The 18,427-nt window shown below is 43.6% G+C and overlaps 1 protein-coding gene across 1 annotated transcript in view; it reads left to right on the forward strand.

The window, feature by feature from the left end:
- The window catches only part of TRPC5 (transient receptor potential cation channel subfamily C member 5), a 143,631-nt gene that overhangs the window by 39,199 nt on the left and 86,005 nt on the right, over positions 1 to 18,427 (forward strand). The window lies entirely within an intron of this gene.

Raw genomic sequence — 18,427 nt, forward strand, 5'->3', positions numbered from 1 at the left:
CTGGTCCTCCCATCCCTCCTGGGACAGCACAGTGAGTCCTACTGGGACCACACCTTGAAGGAACTGACCAAGCCACTCCTACTTCAGCTCTTATATTTTGAGATGATGTCAGAATATGGAATAATACATATATATATATATATATACACAAATGTGAGAAGAACCAAACTAACAACCATAACTACCAAGTCACCCAACCAAATAATACAGATTCCAACCACCCAAACCCCACAAAACCTCCCAGCAGCTATTCCACAGAAAACTCCCAGCAAAAGAGGACAAAAATTAACAAGAAAATGTTCCCCTCCCTGGACAACAGAGCGGGGATGGCGGCAAGGCCTGATCTCGGCAGGGCAGGGTAGGGCAGGGTAGGGCAGGGCAGGGCAGGGCAGGGCAGGGCAGGGCAGGGCAGGGCAGGGCAGGGCAGGGCAGGGCAGCCTCAGGGGCTGAGGCAAAGACCAAAAGAGACAGAAGTTCCACCTCCCTCTCTTTTTATACTTCTTGATGATGTCAGATGATATGAAATATCTCTTTGGTTGCTTAAGTCAGGTGATGCTTGTCCTTTCTGATCTATGTCACATCCTTTGGGCCTGCTGAACTGAGGCCTGGCTAAGTAAGCCCTGGCTGAAACTAAAGCCAAAACTACCACAGTTAGGAAAGTGGTACTCATAAAGCACAGTCCTTGCTGCAGTTCCATTGCTTTAATGCCAGAGCAGACAGTCCTGTTTGGAGGACAATTTTCCACTCTGAACAAACATGTTCTGCCTGACTTAAACATTCAGCATTTTGTGTTTCACTTGGTCTTCTTTCCAGCCTTACAGTGTTTGTGGACATACTGATTTATAAGTTGATTTAGAGATGAGGACTTCCTAAAGAAATTTGTGGCTCTCTGAAATCACGTTACAATCTGTAAATATGAACTATGGCCACGCTGTTGTAGGGATATGGAGTGGAATTGCTTTTCATAAGTAAATGCTGAAAGCACACATGCTTATAAATAACTGTAAGCAAGCAGAGTCTGCCAGATTTTGATCCTGTGCTGTAGTGCAGATGTTTCATCTTGGTCTCCCTCTCCAGGGAGCTGCAGGACAGAATCACTGAGCAATACATAACCTTACAGACAGCTCAGCTGTTCTACCTGAGCAATGAACAGCTATGACTTGGAGGAGGTGTCCTTAGCTACAAAACCACCCCTAAGTTAAATTATGAACTTGGTGAGAAACCACCAAGTCTGAATCCTGTCACTTCAAGTGTCACATACCACCCTACCTCAACTGTGCTCTCTGCTTTTCTTCTTCTCATTTGTATTGCTACCAGTAACTAGAATAAGTTATGGACATTACTGACCACTGACAATTTTTACATTAGAAAGGAACATCCAAAACTTGGATAATCCTTATATATCAAGCCTCCCTTTGAAGGCAACACATCCCTCTGTGTGTGAAGGAAGAAAATGATTAATACCAGTTGTCCTAGTTCAGCAGGAGGGACCAGCTAACCCTGTGTGGGGGTGATCAAAGCTGTGTATTCCACCCCCTCTATTCATTCCCCAAGGACAATGGGCCATTGGCAGCAGCTGCCCAGGGAGCCATTATCACCTTCACACCCAGCCTGAGGGGGGCGGAGCTGCTCATGGGCCATCAACAGTTCAACACCCCCTGGCTCCCTGAGTTAATCACCCATTGTGTGAGTCCCTGCCCAGGGGGAGGGACTGGGTGCTCCCTGAGGGTACATAAGTGGTGGGTAAGAAGACTTGGGATCCAGAGCAGCAGCAGGACCTTGACAGGAGGAGATCACTGCTCTCACCCAGACCACAGCCCTCACCTGCACCAACAGGTTTTTCTTTTCCTTTTGCTCTGGACTTGGGGGAACCACAGGGGTCTCAGCACAAGGGCAAACAAACCCCCTTGGGTTTGTGCCCCAGGACACTGGGTTATACTGCTGGGGTTTTGTGAGTTGAAAGCAATTTCCCTTGTGTGTCAGTGTTGTTATTGTAATATTATTATTAAATTTTAGCTCTGACTTATAATCTCTCTCGTGGTGAGTTCATTTCCCCTGCTGGTTCACCTTTAAACCAGCACACCAGTCAATCACTGAAGAAAATGTTTTAATGGAGAGGCCCCTTGGTACAGAGTTTTTCAATAGTAATTTTATGTAGCCAAAACAAGCAATAAGGATCAACCCTGACAGCATTCAAGAGTCCTCAACTTAATATTTAGAAATGGCAGCATTCTGCATGGTGTAGCAATGTAATTCTTATGAGTGGTTTAAAAACTAATCTTTTCTATCAGACCTGAAAATTGAAATGTTAATAATGGGTTTTAGTCTGACAAAATATAAGTAGGAAAAGATGGGCCATACATGGATAATGAGCCATTTTAACTTGGTCTTCTAGAAATTTGAGCATCCTACAGCTAAACAGGACAGAAAGCAGAATAGAATAAAAGTTTTTATCAGTAGCAGTGAGGAACTGCCAGTAATTACTGCAGGTTAATGACAAGTTTCTCCTGAAATGTCATGAAAAACAAGCAGTGGGATCCATGTGGATTTCTGTAACATCTCCTGAATACCAGAATTTGTGTTGACTCAGATTCACAGCCTTGCTGGCTTAACTGGGCAGGGACAAAAGTCTGTGAAATAAGAATGATTTATTGCAGCTGAAATTCAGCCACAGTGTCTCTAGCTCAGTGATCCCGTTCACTGTAGGTTTGTTTCTGTTGTTTTTTTTTTATCTCTATACCAGTGTGCAGCTCTTCTGTAGCTGGGTTTGTATCTACTGCAGAGTTTACAACTTGTGTGGGGGAGAAGAGATGCTGTGCCAGTCTCAGCTTTATTTACAAGGGTCATTACAAGACCAGATTTCATCAGTGTATTTAAAACTGGTATTGACTCGATGCAGAATTCTATGCACAAACTGGGATTAACTTCCCTGGCTGGGTTTCAGACCTTCTGTAGACTGCAGGATGTGTCTGGTGGTAGAGGGCTGCAAGACTGGACTTCCACTTCAGCAGTTTCACTGATTGGTCTTGCAATGATGATAATTAATATTTATTTCATGTATAGTGACATAACATTGGATGGAAGGAAGTGCTTAGTTAAGCAAAGTTGGGAAAAGGTTGGTTAGCTTATCAAATCTCAAAGTTAATATGGGGACACAATTTCCTGGTGCTAATTCCACAGCAGTATTGACATATATTCATTAGTTACCTTTCTCAGAGGACCCATTCTCAGAAAGTCCTTTGGGAATCCCGTCCTTAATTACTTTCCCAAAAAGCACCTGATAAATCAGATTAGCACAGTTTTATTCTCCTCAGCTACTTAGGTGTTCTAAAACATATAGAAAAATTTTTTGTTTTCATTGAGTGGTAACAAAAATTCACACTTCATGGAAGGGTTTCTGTTTGGCTGAGAAATGTGTCAGGTGGTGTCACAGCACTTCTTAAATATCAGGGTTAGATTAATCTCTTAATTAAATGTAGAGAGGGTTCAGTTCCACTCAACAAACCTGTGTGAAGGCACCTTCTTGGCCCACGTGTTTCCCACCAGGGGCTGGTTGTCTTTGCTGCTCTCTGGGCAAATGTGCAGAATCAATATCTTCGAATTACTCTGCCTTAAATGTTCATTTGTCTGAGTGTGGAGTCTCTGAGTCCCTCTCAGTCCCGTCCCCTGCTGTCTCCCTCTGAACCATTCTTGTTTGCCTCTGATGCCTTGAGAGACCCCCAAAAAATGGACTTGCAGCCAAGTTAGTGTGAGATAAGATAAGATAAAAAGGTGTATTCTTTAATGTTTAGGCTTAGGTCTTTGAGGAATACATGATGATGTGCCTCTGAACACTGATTTCTATGGTGTTTATAATATTGTCCACCCAATCCCCAGTTCACACATCACTCAGTCCAGCCCTGTCCTGTCCCCTGGGCACACCCCATCAGGATTTGAGTCTGGGGGACAGTGGGACCCTCTCACCATTATTTTTGTCTTCCTCAGCACACATGGGGCTCTTGGAGCTTTCCCAGTGTTCTTAGACCAAAGACTGATGACTTATGCTTTTGTCTCATGGTGCAGAAACCTTCTGACATTCTTCAGCCTTCTACCTTGAAGAGAAGTCTAAATATCTAAAAAAAATTAAGACATTGATATGAGATAGGGGTTCCAATAGATAAACATTGAACTTAAGCTGCCAGAAATATTAACATGCTATATCTGCATTTTACTACACTTATAAGTACTTCTAAAATATATAAAAATGAAAAAATCAAAACTCCCTGAGGCATCACCTCTCTCCCAAAGTCTGGCTCTCTCTCAGGCACAAAGAGCTATTTGCATCTGCTCACATCAGTTAATTGTTGTCTTTGCATCTCCAGAGCAGCTGAGTAGCATCACTCAGCATAATCCACTTCATGGGCTGTATTTTAGCTCATTCCCACTGCCTGTGCTGGTTTAAGGGTAACCCGGCAAGAGAAATGAACACAACACAGAAGAGATTATGAATCAGAGTTACAATTTAATAAAAATATTACAATAAATGCAATAACACAGAGAAATTGGGTTTAAGCCCCCAAACCCAGCAGTCTAACCCAGCCCCCTGGGGCACAAACACAGGGGGGTTTGGTGGCCCCTGTGCTGAGCCCCACGTGGTTCCCCCGAGTCCAAAGGAAAAGTCCAAAGTGGAAAACCTGTTGGTGCAGCTGAGAGTTGCAGTCTGGTGGAGAGTGGTGGTTGCAGGCTGGTTGAAAGTGGTGGTCTCCTCCTGTCCAGGTCTTGGTCCTCCTCCTGATTCAACGAGTGACCCCTGAGGTCTCCTTACCCCAAGATATGTACCCCAGGTGCAGGTGGGACCCCCCAGTGCCTCCCCCAGGGCAGGGAGTTCCACACTGGGGGATCTGACTCTGGCAGTCAGGGGGGATTTTGGAATGGTTGCTGGCCCCTGGGCAGAGCTGAGCCCTCAGGTGGGTGTGGAGGTGCCAAGGACTCCCTGCAGGGGAGTTATCACAGCTCTTTTCTCACAAATGTCTTTCCCAGCCAGCTCCCAGCCTGAGGGCTCAGCTGTGCCCTGGGCAGCTGCTGCAAATGGCCCATTGTTCTTGGGAAATGAATAGAGGGTTTAGAATACAAAGCTTTGATCACTCCCACACAGTGATAAACTGGTCCCATCTGCTCAACTAGGGCACTGCCTTATCATAGTACCACAATCCTGAAGGAAAAACCTTATGGAAAAATGGTACAGGGAGTGTTGTTCCAGCCTCTTCTGGGGTTCCAGTTATTGTGTCTAGTTAGCAAAAGATACTCTCAAAATGAGGTAGAAACCCAAGGCCCCCGACAGACTCAACCTGCAAAGCAGCAGGTTCTCTTACCAGCCACAGTCTCCAAAAGGTGATATGTCCTGGATGCTCCATTCCCATCTCTGGAGAGCTGCCTGAGGGGAAGAGCTCTGCTTCCCCCTGTGTGATGACCTTTTCAGGGAGCAGAAGTAAAAAAACCTCTCAAATACAAGAAGTGACCTTTGTTATACTCCTTATGTAAGAGCATCAGGTCTCATTGGTGATGTAAGGGACAGGGAGGGAGGGGCTGGGTGCCAGAGATGCTTGGCTGCTGTTATTCAGTGGAGTTTTATGAGTCATTACTCTGCTAGACTGCTGTTTAAGCACCATTTATTGAAAATGCTGTGCCAGTGGCAGGGGTAAGTTATACAGTAACTATAACAACACACAGCCCCCCATGGCAGCTGGGCCAGGGAGGGTGTCTGGGGACAGCAGGAATGACTCTGTCACCTGCAGAGCTGTGGGAGATCAGTGTGAGGAGCTACCCATCCTTTCTGCTTCATCTCCCAGCAAAGTTTGTGGGCTATTTCAACAACTTGAAATATCTTCTCAAATGCATTCTGCCACATCCAGACAACTTATAGCCATGGCTTTAGCCACAGTTTTGTGTCCTGCACTGTGTGTCTCCTGATAAAATGAGAAGACTTGAGCAGTTACAGGCAGAATAATTCTGGCTGATACATTTCCAGCTGCTTTGACAGCCACTGTTGGTTGTGTGAGATTTGGAGGTCAGTGAGTGCTCACTGTGCAAACACGTGACTTTTGCTACCATGGTGTGGTAGTTTTAGCCTTAGTTTTAGAAAGGCTTTAATTTAGCAGGCTCAGAGAATCCATGTAGATTAAGAGGGACAGGTATCACCTGGCTTAAGCAACTAAAGAAATATTTCATACTAGATGATGCAAAGCTGAAATATAAATACAGTGGAGTAAGAGTGTTTTCTCAGTTCTGTCATGTCTGCAGTGGAGCTGCTGCTGTCCTGGGCCTCACTGCTGCCACTGCTACTTCACATTTTGTTTTAGTTCAGGCAAGTAGAAACATTTTATTGCTAATTTTTCTTCTTGTGCTTTGCTGAGTGTCTTTTAAAGTGCTTTATAAATCTAGAGTAATGAAATCTGTTTTCAGTGGAAAGTAGAAAATTGTTGTTATATCTAATTTGTGTGTGTGTTATATTGTAGTTTTAATTTTCTCTTTTCTGTGGAAATATATATAGTTAGTTTAAGTATAAACCTAGCTTGAGTTTCCAGGTTTTTTTCCTTTCTCCTTTTCTCTCAGCAGGAGAGGGAGGGAGACTGACTCTGTATAGGGCAGTTGGCATTTTACCAGCTCAACCCAAGGTGCATGGAATGATCATAGAGATGTGCTGATGTGCTTCAGTCCCAGCAAAGAGTAATGCCCAGGCTTTAAATGACCCATCCTTCTCTTCAGATGGGAATGAACCTCTCCTCAAATGTGCCACACACCCTCTGGAGTGCAAATCTCACTTTTCTCTTTATGTCTGTGTGGTCCAGAGTGGATGGAAGGTGCCTGTGAACAGAACTTGGGGTGCTGAGGCTGCCACAGCACAGGTGGGAGCTTTGGTGGCCTTGGCAGCTCGTGGTCTGGACCTCACACAACACTAAGAGATGAATTCTCAGGGAAATAAAGGAAATTCAATTATCTCCTCAAAGCAGATTAAGTAACAAAATAACTTTTCTTGTTCTGTGATTTTTACAGGTTCACTTGTTATTTCCAAACGTTACCTAATTTACTCCAATTAATTCTCCAAGCTAGTTTTTTAAACCATAGTTTGCTTTGACCAGTCACTTTGTGTTGCTGAGTGGTCACTTAAGTCATAGGGTAGTTTGTTTTTCTCCAAATAGGTGACAGACATTTGGAAATCAAGGAACCTACTCATCAACATGAAGAGGAACAACAGAATAGACAAATATTCACAGAACCTGGAAGGATTGCAAGTGCTGTTCTTCCTGCAAAGATCTGTAGCCAGTGAATACATGTTTTCTAGGAAATAAATGTGAGCCTTAGCTGGTTCAGTAGTTATTGTTGGGTTTTGTGGACAGTGAGGAGGCTGATGATACACAGCACAGTGGCAAAGGAGTAATCTCTGTGTACTTGCCATGGCCATCCATGCTCAGTGATGACAGCTGATTTATTTTTAAATAAGACAACAAATAACTGAATAAGCACCAGAAAGAGTGGTAGATAGAAACAGCAAAAATCAGCATGTGCAGGTGCAGTATTGACTTTGGCCCAGGCTTAGTGAGTCAGGTGGCTCATCTTTTTGAGGGGAGGAAGTTAAAATGCAAAGCAGTCTGTGCATGGGACAGGTCCAATACATACAATGGCAAAGCAAGACCTTAATACTCTTCTGTAGGTACACATGGAAAACAGAGATCTGGCTGGGGTCCAGGGAGCTGGAATTAACAGGGAACTTAAAATTCCTTCTTTCATTTTTTCTTGATTCCGTGTCTTGGTTTGAGATAAGCAACTGCCAACCCCCCCAAGCACAGGGAGAAAAGCCTCCCTCCTAACACCAGGGAAAGGGAGGAAAAGAGAGGGGAAAGAAAAAAAAACCACTTCAAACTGCATTTATACTAAATCTACATATATTTTTCACAGAAAGAAAGAGACAATTAGAAGAGAGTACAAATATTCACTCACACAAGTCTACAACAACAAATTCCCCACCTCAACTTCTTAACGAACACACAAATTCTACTGTCCCAACTACACATTACTTAAGAAAAGACTTATTCCCCAGGGAGACAAACCCAAGCAGAAAGGAGAGACCCAGAACAACACATTTTACTTTCCTGAGGTACCCTGTGAGCCAGTGGTGGGCCTGGTCCTCTCCATCCCCCCTGGGACAGCATCGTGTGTCCTCCCAAGAGGAGGCTGAGAAGTGACTGCCTTAACCACTCCCACACTGGTTCCTACTGCCCTGGAGATGATGTCATAATGTGGTATGGAATACAAAGTTACTGGCTAGAAGAGGTCAGCTGTTGGCTCAGCCCAGCTCAAGTCAGCTGACAGCTTCAGCCTAGTCCAAACTCCAGAGCCCAAATCTAGGCCCACCTGGGTGAACCCATAACACCATGGAAGAAAGGAAATGTATATATGAAGCCTGTTGAACAAAGTCTCCTTTCCAGTAAAATCTTGTGTCTCTCAACCTGTTTGATCTTTGAGTTTTGATGTTGTTGTTTTTTTTCTAAAAGTCCTCTCAAATATTTTTTTTTTACTATATACAAACATCAATAGAGTGGGTTGTGTTTTCAGCCAGGCTGGATTCTGCACTTAAAATGGCATCTAATTTCCAGTAAAGAGTAGGAAATACATGTCTTGAGATTCCCATCTCCCTACTTATTTGATTCACTTTCCATTTGCCACGAGCAACAGTTGCATTTCCTGACATTGTAAAGCCACTGAAATTAGCACAGATTTTCTCTGGGACTCCAGGTGGAGCTTCAGAAGCATTTTCTTTACAGCTGCTTATGGGAATTCTGTTGAGTGGTCCCACTTCTCCTTGGAATGTGCATCCCAGTCTCAGTTTGCACAGGTCTTGCCTCCTTTTTTGCCTCACTGCAGTGGATGTCTCCCTGCTGAGCTCTCCTTCCATTCCTTAAGGAGCTGTAAGCAGTCACTGGAATTACTGCACATTCCTGGTGCAGCCACAAGCACCTTTACAGGGACCTGTTTCCTTCACAACAATCAGAGCTGACATCAACTGTTGACAGAAGGAGAACACCAGCATCTCTCTGGTATCTGCCAAACTTACCCGTTTGCTCATGGCAGATGGCTCCAAATTAATCTGGTTCACAGATGGGACTGCAAATGCAATTCCTCAATAATGAGAATAAAAACCAAAGGGATCTTGGTATTTATGGCTGTGCTTCAGTTTGTTTCCATGGTCCAAAGGCCTTCTGATCTCAACAGATCCGTAAATACACTGATGCTGTGAGTGACCCTTCCCCCAAAAACAGGACTCTGAGCACGTTAGTGTAGGGTGAGATAAAAAGTAAAGGGCCTTTAATAACACAGGGCCTACAGCCCACAGGAATACAGGATGACAGGCATGTGTCCCAGTTCTTGTTTCCATGGCTTTTATAATAAGATCCCTCCAATCATTGCTTTACACATTTCTCAGTCCAGCCCCAGTCCCACCCCTGGTCCAACCCCTGGAATTGGGTCTGGGATCGTCAAGACCCTCTGTCTTCATCAGCTCTTCTTCCTCAGGCACACAAAGGTCTCTTGGAGTTCATCCAGTTCTGGCTTTTGGGTCACTCTGACCTGTGTTTATGTTTCATTCTGTGGGCCTTCTGATATCCTTCAGCTCTACCTTGGAAAGGAGTCTGAACAAGATTAATTAACTAAAGGAATTTGAGCTCCCTGTTCTGGGACAGGGGCAGTGATAGAAAGGCATTAAACTTAAACTGTTAGAAATATTAACCCTCTAAAAATCCACAACTACTGTGTTCCTAAAATCTACAAAATGTGAAAGTCAGAACAAAAACCCCTTTGGCATCAACACCAAAAGAAGGAGCTTTACTGAAATAAATTCTGCAAGAATATGGTTGTGAAGAGGAAATTATAGAGAACAAAATGCAGGTTTTCACTCTTGGTTGCTAATCATCAAATACCTGTTGGTGGAAGGTTGCTGCTGCTTGATAGTATTGGTGAACTTAACATTTAACCTCAAAAATCCTCCTTCAGGTGACCTGATGAGTGAAAATCCACCTTAATGTCTATATTATGTCCATGTCTGTATTACATAATGCCTGTTGTGGTTGAGCTCTGGCTGCCCAGGACTGTAACACAGAGTGTGACAGGCTGATATGAGGCTGTGACTCAGGACAGATGCTGGTCCTTTGGCATGACTCAAACCAGCCATTTCCATGTTAATATGAGGGCTCCAAAGAGAAAAGGGAAGGCTGAACCTGGTTAGATACACTCAGTGAGAGCAGGTTCTGAAGAATAGCAGCAGCTGAGAAATAAAACAGCCCCAAGTTCTCAGTATGGAAATATTTGAAAAGCACAATAAGGAAGATTGTGTCTGAAAACAGAGTACTAGCTGTTACTGCTCCAAAGCCTAATGGCTCTGTTAGCATCTAAACTTTTCATTATTTTTATTGATGCAGTAATAATTCACAGTATGGTTATCATGCCTTTGACTTTGGCAGCTGCCTTCCAAATGAATTCCATCTAATTAAACTAAACACGAGGCAAGTCAAAGACCACTCCAATTAATGATTACATTTCACTGGGAATTTCTTTTCTCTTTTCCCACTGCCCTGTCCCTTAAATAATCTTAAATGTAGATGGACAAGGTGTGAGACAAGACAAAGAACTGGGATAATGTATCTCATGGACCTAATGAGCAGCATCAAGGTTAAGGCTTGCAGGCTGCAGGGGCAACTCCAGGGCATCCCCAGCAGTGGCAGAAAGTCACTGCTCCTTCTCCTGGGTCGACATAAAGTAAGTTAGTTGTCCTGGGAGTGCTGCTGGGGTCAGGCCAGGAGCTGCCTCACAGCATGTACACACAGGCCATGCTTGTAATTTAACAGACAGACAGGTGGAGAAGTTTGGAATGTGCTGTTACATGAGATGCTTCCCAGAGAATTATCTTTACTGATCTGGAGGAAGGATCTCAGCACTTGCCTTCACTGGGCACAATGTACAGTGTATTTTCAGTCAGATGCAATATGTTCCTGGTGTTCAGCTGGGTGGATGGACTATTGTAGGAGAGCTATTTTGTCTTCTTACTCAAGTAGAGTTCTCAAGAAGTTCTCAAGAAGTTCTGGCTCTCTATAGATCTGTTGATTAAGGGCTTCAGTTTCAAACCCCGTATTTTATTACCTACCCCACGTCCATGAATGTGCCTTCTGTACTCCCCTTCCTTTGCTCATAAGCCCCAGTTACAGCATCACCAGTTCCCTGACATCACACACCACCTCTGTGTGTTTGTCTCTGGGCTGTGTGACTGCCCCAAGCAAGAGGCTTGACATGTCTGTCCAGATTTACTGATACAGATGGTTGGAACAGTCTTTCTGGGGCAGTAGTTGCACAACATTTTCCAAGGGAAGCTTCTCTCTATGGGGACATTGAATGTACCAAATTAAAGCTGCCTTCAAACCAAGTCTGGGATCCATAAACATCCATAAAGAACTGCAGGACAGTTTGGCAGGAGTCCCCCAGCCCTTAAGAGGCTGTTGAATAGAGCTGTGTTTGGTTGGTAAAGAAGAATGTCACCTTTATGGCTTGTTTATCCCTGTGATGGACAGTGTGTTGGTGGCAGCAGTGGGGGGGTAACAGAAAGGCATTGACTGAGACCAGTATTCCCCCTGCTGATTTCTGCATTGCTGCAGCAAGGCATGCTCTAATCCAAGGATGTGGCTGTCATATGGCTGTGGTGGCCAAAAAAGGAGCACAGATCTCAGGTGTCACACACAAGATCGTTTATCATATCACACTATGAAGAAGGAAGAAGAAAGAACATAGAAAACAGCAAGCAGCAGCAGCAGCAGCAGCAACTACAAGTTACACAATATATATTGTAAAATCCCACCCATGGCCAACTGCCATAGGTTGAATGGCTCAAGCTCTGCCTGTGGAAATTTAACTTGGATATCAGAAAAAAATTCTTTTCAGAGAAACCAATCAGGCATTGGAGTGGCCTGCCCAGAGAGGGGGTTATAAAACCATCCCTGGAGGTTTTTAAACTGGGATTGGATGTGGCACTGAGTGCCATGATCTGGTAAAGGGACTGGAGTTGGCCCAAGGGTTGGACTTGATGATCTGGGAGATCTTTTCCAACCCAATCCATTCTATGATTCTATGAAGAGCAGTGTCCAAAAACTTTATTACAGCTTCTAATTGGATGTTACTCCCTGTCCAGATGCACTTTTGCTTCATGAGAAATTCATCTGCCTACATTCTATTCCTCTGCTTGCTTCTCTCAAATCCTCCTTATCTCACTTTGTTTTAGTTACCCTGCCAGTCTTTCTCACAGCATTAATGAACTTTCAGTGTTCTCATCCCCTACCAAAAGGTACCAACCTGTTGAGGCCTAAAGAACTGCCTGCAGCTCCAAAAACCTTCCTAACTCAAAAAACCTTTATAATCCTCACACCAAGGCCTTGGCTCTGACATTGCCTTGGGAGAACCTGTTAGAGAACTGCTCAAGCCTGGGGGAGCCTCAGGACCACGTGCATGGGTGGGATTTAGTTCTTGGCAGTGAGAGAGGACTCGTGTGCTCCACTTACACACAGAGGATGAGGCAGCACCAGGCTCTGCAGCAGGAGGGGCACATCATCAGCAAGGTGCTTTCAACTCGGAGCACCAGGAATAACAGAGGAAGGCACTGTCCAAAGGGGAATGAATAAAGATCACAACCACGCAGATTTTATTCATATGCAAGATCCTGCCACCTGGCTAGATTGTCATTTCTTTGCTGTTGCAAGCTCTGGGGTCTTTTCAGAAGCCATAGTGCCTTCTTGGTCAGTAAAACAGTGCCAGAAGCACAACTTAATGGTCAAAATGGGTAAAAATGAGCCTCCTGCTTTGTGAGGATCAACGTGTTTCTTGTGCAGTGCTGGCTGGCACCAGGTGCAGCCACTTGTCTGTGTAACTGTCTTAGGATCAAATCTGATTTTTTTTTTAAAGAATACTGAACTGAATAGGAACACAACCCAAGCTAAAAAAACCCTCCCAATTACAGACTATTCTCAGCTGGAAGGGACCCACAAGGATCATGGAGTCCAACTCTTAAGTCAATGGCCCATACAGGGGACTGAACCCATGACCTTGGCATTGTTACAACCAAGTTTTAACAACAGATCTCATCTTTCCAAGCTCTGTTAGCAACATATTCCATCACCTGAATTTAATGAAACATCTCTTATCTGCATAAGGGAATAAATTGAAAGAAAAAGGGATATTTTATGTACAAGATGACTTAAAAGGCATGAGGATTAACATATATCAGCACATCTTGTCCTTGTTACCACTAAGAATAGATAATTGGTAAAATGAATTAAAAAGCTGGACAACTCTCCCTCACAGAATAAAACCTGGAAAATACTAGGAGAAGAGTAGTGTCATGTGCAAAGGAGGAGCAGAATTGCAAAGATTTCTTGTCCCACCTGTATTAATATAAAGTTATTATCTATAAGTGTCCTCAGAACATCAAAGCCTTATGCAACCCAGATCAGCCTGTCTGGGCTCACTTAAAGAGACAACTCTGGACAGAACATTGCCTGGAAGGGGGTTTGACACTCTCATATGAGACCTCACTTAATAGCAATAAAAGAACTTTCTCTGTAGCAGCTCCCGAAATAACTTCTATTAATACAATAATTAATTTGGGGGGTTGTGTTGCCAGTGATAATGTTTAGCTTCATAATTAGTTGATAACAAAAACCCCCAAAGAAACCAGCACAAAACACACTCTGCAGACGAGCACATCAAAGCTCAGTTTCAATACAGGACTCAAGCAGGATACCCACCCCAGCAAACTGAACTAACAACAGAAAACTACTAACCAGAAACACAACAACTTAAACCCCAAATCTAACCCCCCTGATAACACAGAGCAGCAAAATGAACTGCACCCAACATTGTAACACAAAGCAAAAGGAGAGAATATAGATGTTCCCATTAACATTCATGTTAAAAGGAACTACACACTTTAAAGGAACACAATAACCAATATAAAGTAAGATATATACCCAGTAGGTTATGAGGTGTAAGGCAAATTATAATTAATATTAAAATAGCAAAGTACAGTTAGTAAATAAGGTGCCTATAAAGTAAAGGAATAACCAATTGAAATTACTATCAAAGTAGTTATAGGGTGAAAGTAAACACATATTATAAGGGTCTAAGGTACTTTATAAGGTATGACTAATAGGGATAGTATAAGACATAAAATATAATGTATAAAATAATAGGCATTGTAAGAGTGTAAAGTATAAGATATAGAGTACAAGGTATAGAAAGCACAAGGTTTTCTCACCCCTACATTGTCTGAAGAGGTGGGAGGACACAGGGCAGCTCCTCTCAGCTACCCCCCAGAGACCATGGCATTTCTCCCCCACTTTTGCTCATGTCCAGTCTCTTTTTATACCTTTTTTTCCTTAGGTAGTTAAAGTAACTATAGTCAATAATAGTTTGGGGTTTTATTTTGGGAGGGATAGACAGATGACGTAGGCCTGAGAGTTGGCTCCCTGCGTTCCCAGAAGATGTTCTCCCATGTTCTCCCATGTTCTCCCATGTCATCCCATGTTCTCCCATGTTATCCCATGTTCTCCCATGTTATCCCATGTTCTCCCACGTTCTCCCATGTTCTCCCATGTTATCCCATGTTCTCCCATGTTCTCCCATGTTATCCCATGTTCTCCCATGTTATCCCATGTTATCCCATGTTCTCCCATGTTCTCCCATGTCATCCCATGTTCTCCCATGTCATCCCATGTTCTCCCATGTTCTCCCATGTTATCCCATGTTCTCCCACGTTCTCCCATGTTCTCCCACGTTCTCCCATGTTCTCCCATGTTCTCCCATGTTAGCCCATGTTATCCCATGTTCGCCCGTGTTCTCCCATGTTATCCCATGTTCTCCCATGTTCTCCCATGTCATCCCATGTTCTCCCATGTCATCCCATGTTCTCCCATGTTATCCCATGTTAGCCCATGTTCGCCCATGTTCTCCCATGTTCTCCCATGTTCTCCCATGTTCTCCCATGATATCTCCACAACACTCCACCCTTTGTTAATCTTGGCAGTTTGGCTTTACCACTCTCAGGAAGCCACTGGAGTCTCTCTGTCCTCTGACAGTGGTTCCTGGGAGCCCTCCAGGGGCTGAGGTTCCCCTTAGCCCATCAAGAGCTTATCAGGGCTATCACCCCACAAACAGCCATAATAAAACAAAGATTACCCTGAAGACAGAGCCTGCAGATTTCCAGCTAACCATGTCTTGGTTCACAGTGGGTGGGATCAGGGGAAAGCTTATGACTAAAATGAAAAAATATCTGAGGTGAAGCAACATACCAAGGCCTTTAGAGTAGTTAAGAACTTTATAGGTCTGGATTAAGGGAGCTCTTTAACAAAATTAATTTCCAAACTTAGAAACTACATTAAAAATAAAGACTGAAATCTAACAATTTTTATTCAAAACAGCTGCTGCTCTCACAGGATAACTCTTAAAATGGGAATGAAGGATGGGGGGGAGAAAAACAGCAAACAGCATTTTATGGTTTGAAATGGGGAAAAAAGAATCACTTTCAGGCATATATGAACCCAGTCTGCCTATCCAATCTTCAGGAAATAATTCAGTTTACTGCCATGCCAGCAATATTGGACTTACATGTGTTGGTAGAGAGTCTCAGGAAACAGCTCCAACAAGCAGCCAGGGAATCTGTGCATTTTGGAAAGGCTGTGGTGGATCCATAACACGGCGTGAGCCAAGGCCCCGTGTCACTTATGTCACTTCAGCAACTTCATTACTGTCTGGACTTGTAACAGTCCTGAACCTTTGTCCTGTTTTTGTTGTGTGTGACAGGAACAAATTCACTGGCCAGTTGGTCACATCACCAAGATAATGGGACAAAACGTGTAAGTTGTGGCTGTGATGAACTTCTCAAACATTCCTACACAGGGGAGGGTGTGGCTGCTCATGGCACAGCACTGGTCTGACTCCTCCAAGCAGGGGTAGGTTCTCCTTAGCCCATCCTCCTGCTGGAGTCAGTGGTTCTTAACTGGAGCAAGATGAGGGAATGTGGGGCAAAGCAGACGTCAAGTTGTATTTCAGTTCAATACAAGAGGTTCAAACACGAGGTAACTCTTTAACAGTGTCCCTCTGTGACTTGTAGGATAAGCCACACTGACTGCACTCATCCTTCATGTCCTCATCAAGTGCCTCATCTCATCTCCTGCACCGGTGTCTGCGAGCAGAGTGGCTCAGAGCAGAGAGTGCTCTCTCTGCAGTAACTTGCCACAGGCCATTGAAATGTGTATTTGCAAAATCCTTTCCCTCTCAAGGCTTCTCTCCTTACTCCTCTTTCTTATCCCCAGCAGAAGACAAGTTATTATGTGGCATCACCCACAAATGGTGACATCTTTTGACAGTCTTCCTGGCTGTGCTGCATTTCCTGAACACTTGGCTGAACACAAGCTCTGATGTGGTTCTACCACTGTCAAGTGCACTCGTTTTCAGTTTGGCTTTGAAAACTAATCCCTTGGGTCTTACCTCCATTTTCAAACACATGGATAAGAAGCCAAATTAAAACTGGAGGAATCTAGAGCAGATATGCCTGTATTTGCTTTTGTTTACTGGTTGTGGAGAAAGACATTTGGTTATACAGGTATCGCAAATTTAATTTTTCACATTCTTTCAGTAATAATGCATTATATTAATTAATGATTGTTAACAACTCCATGATTCTTTATCATGCTATTTTTATTTCAAAGATGCCTATATTAGGTTAATGTGTACCTTGTAACTTTGTATCAGCATTTGCCTTGCAGGCACTAAAAGTTACTCATTTTCTCTCCTTTGAAGTCTTAGTCTGAGGGGCAGAAACTGTATTTGGCTTTAGCAGCATGTGAGTCACTGAGGAGATTTTAGAGCAGAAAAAGCCTTTTCTTCAGCTGGATAATCTGGAACAGCTTAATGAAGTCAGTGGAACACTTCAATAACAGCAGAGCTTACTCAGAAGTGTATTTACATCAACATGTGCCTTAAGCCAAAGTGGCAAAGCTTGTTCATAAGCAGCACAAAAGCCCTTAAAGTACATTATTTTTTTAGCTATCAGTTTGTGTTGCTCATTATATTTCATTAACCAAATTACATCATTTCAGGCAATGAATTGCACTGGATAAAAAGCCAACTAATATAGATACTGTCATCACTCTGATCCATCTTTCAAGGCATCTTTGGTTAAGATACTCAGTTACTGAACCTGCACCACTGAAATGATGCTGAAATTTATACAAGAGTGTAACATTTTCCCAGGGACCCACATAAGGTTCTTTCCAGTATCTAAAGGGAGTGTGTAAGAGAGGACTTTTCCTAAGGGCAGTGGGGAATGGCCTTAAACTGAAGGAGGGAAGGTTTAGGTCAGATATTAGGGAGAAATTCTTTGCTACAAGGGTGGGCAGGCCCTGGCACAGGTGCCCAGAGAAGCTGTGGCTGCCCCATCCCTGGGAGTGTCCAAGGCCAGGTTGGACAGGGCTTGGAGCAGCCTGGGCTGGTGGGAGGTGTCCCTGCCCGTGGGAGGTGTCCCTGCCCGTGGGAGGTGTCCCTGCCCGTGGGAGGGGTGGGATGGGATGGGCTTTAAGGTCCCTTCCCACCCAAACCATTCTGATAAGGAAATGAATGCCCTTAGAGTTCTGTCAATGAAAGATTTTGTGGGTTCAGACAATGAGCAGCATTCACCTGCCTGTGCCAGTCACAAGATGTGTATTTTTCAAGCCCCTTTTGCTGGTGCTGTGGCTGACCTGCAGCCTGGCAACACTGTCTCTCTTGCTCTCTTTATAGAGCTGCAGCCACAGGTACCACAGCACTGTGATTCTGGACAAAACCACTGGCACTACTGAAGCTCCTTCTGACCACCAAGCCTAAACTGATGTAGTACAAAATCTTTTTGGGGATGACAAAACCTGCCTGTGCCTGTTACCACACTTGTGAAGGGCACAGGCACTTCATGCATACACTCAGAAAACCAGGAACAGGGAATCCTTGATGGATAAGTTGTCTAAGCTTCCATTTCTTGTAGTTTGTTTTGTATGAGTTTGTTTTGGCAATTGGAAAATCTTCTGTAACACAGAGTTGAATCAGAAAGTTAGGGAAGCTGAAAATAATGAAGATTAATATATCTACAGTTCATCATGGATACAGTTACTATTTATTATACTGGTCCAGATGAGGTGACAGTTTATGAAATGGTGATGGCTTGAAAATGGGCAATTCCACCTGTAACAGGTAAAAATATTAGATTAAAAATATTATTAGATTAGTTATTTCCAGATAAAAGTGGTGACATTCTCAATGCCAGAACAGGATGCATCTTTAAGTGACCCAAGAAGTGACATGTTTATCTGTTTAACCTGACCCAAGG

This window comes from Pithys albifrons, chromosome 14, assembly GCF_047495875.1.
Source record: "Pithys albifrons albifrons isolate INPA30051 chromosome 14, PitAlb_v1, whole genome shotgun sequence".
NCBI classification, from domain to species: Eukaryota; Metazoa; Chordata; class Aves; order Passeriformes; family Thamnophilidae; genus Pithys; species Pithys albifrons.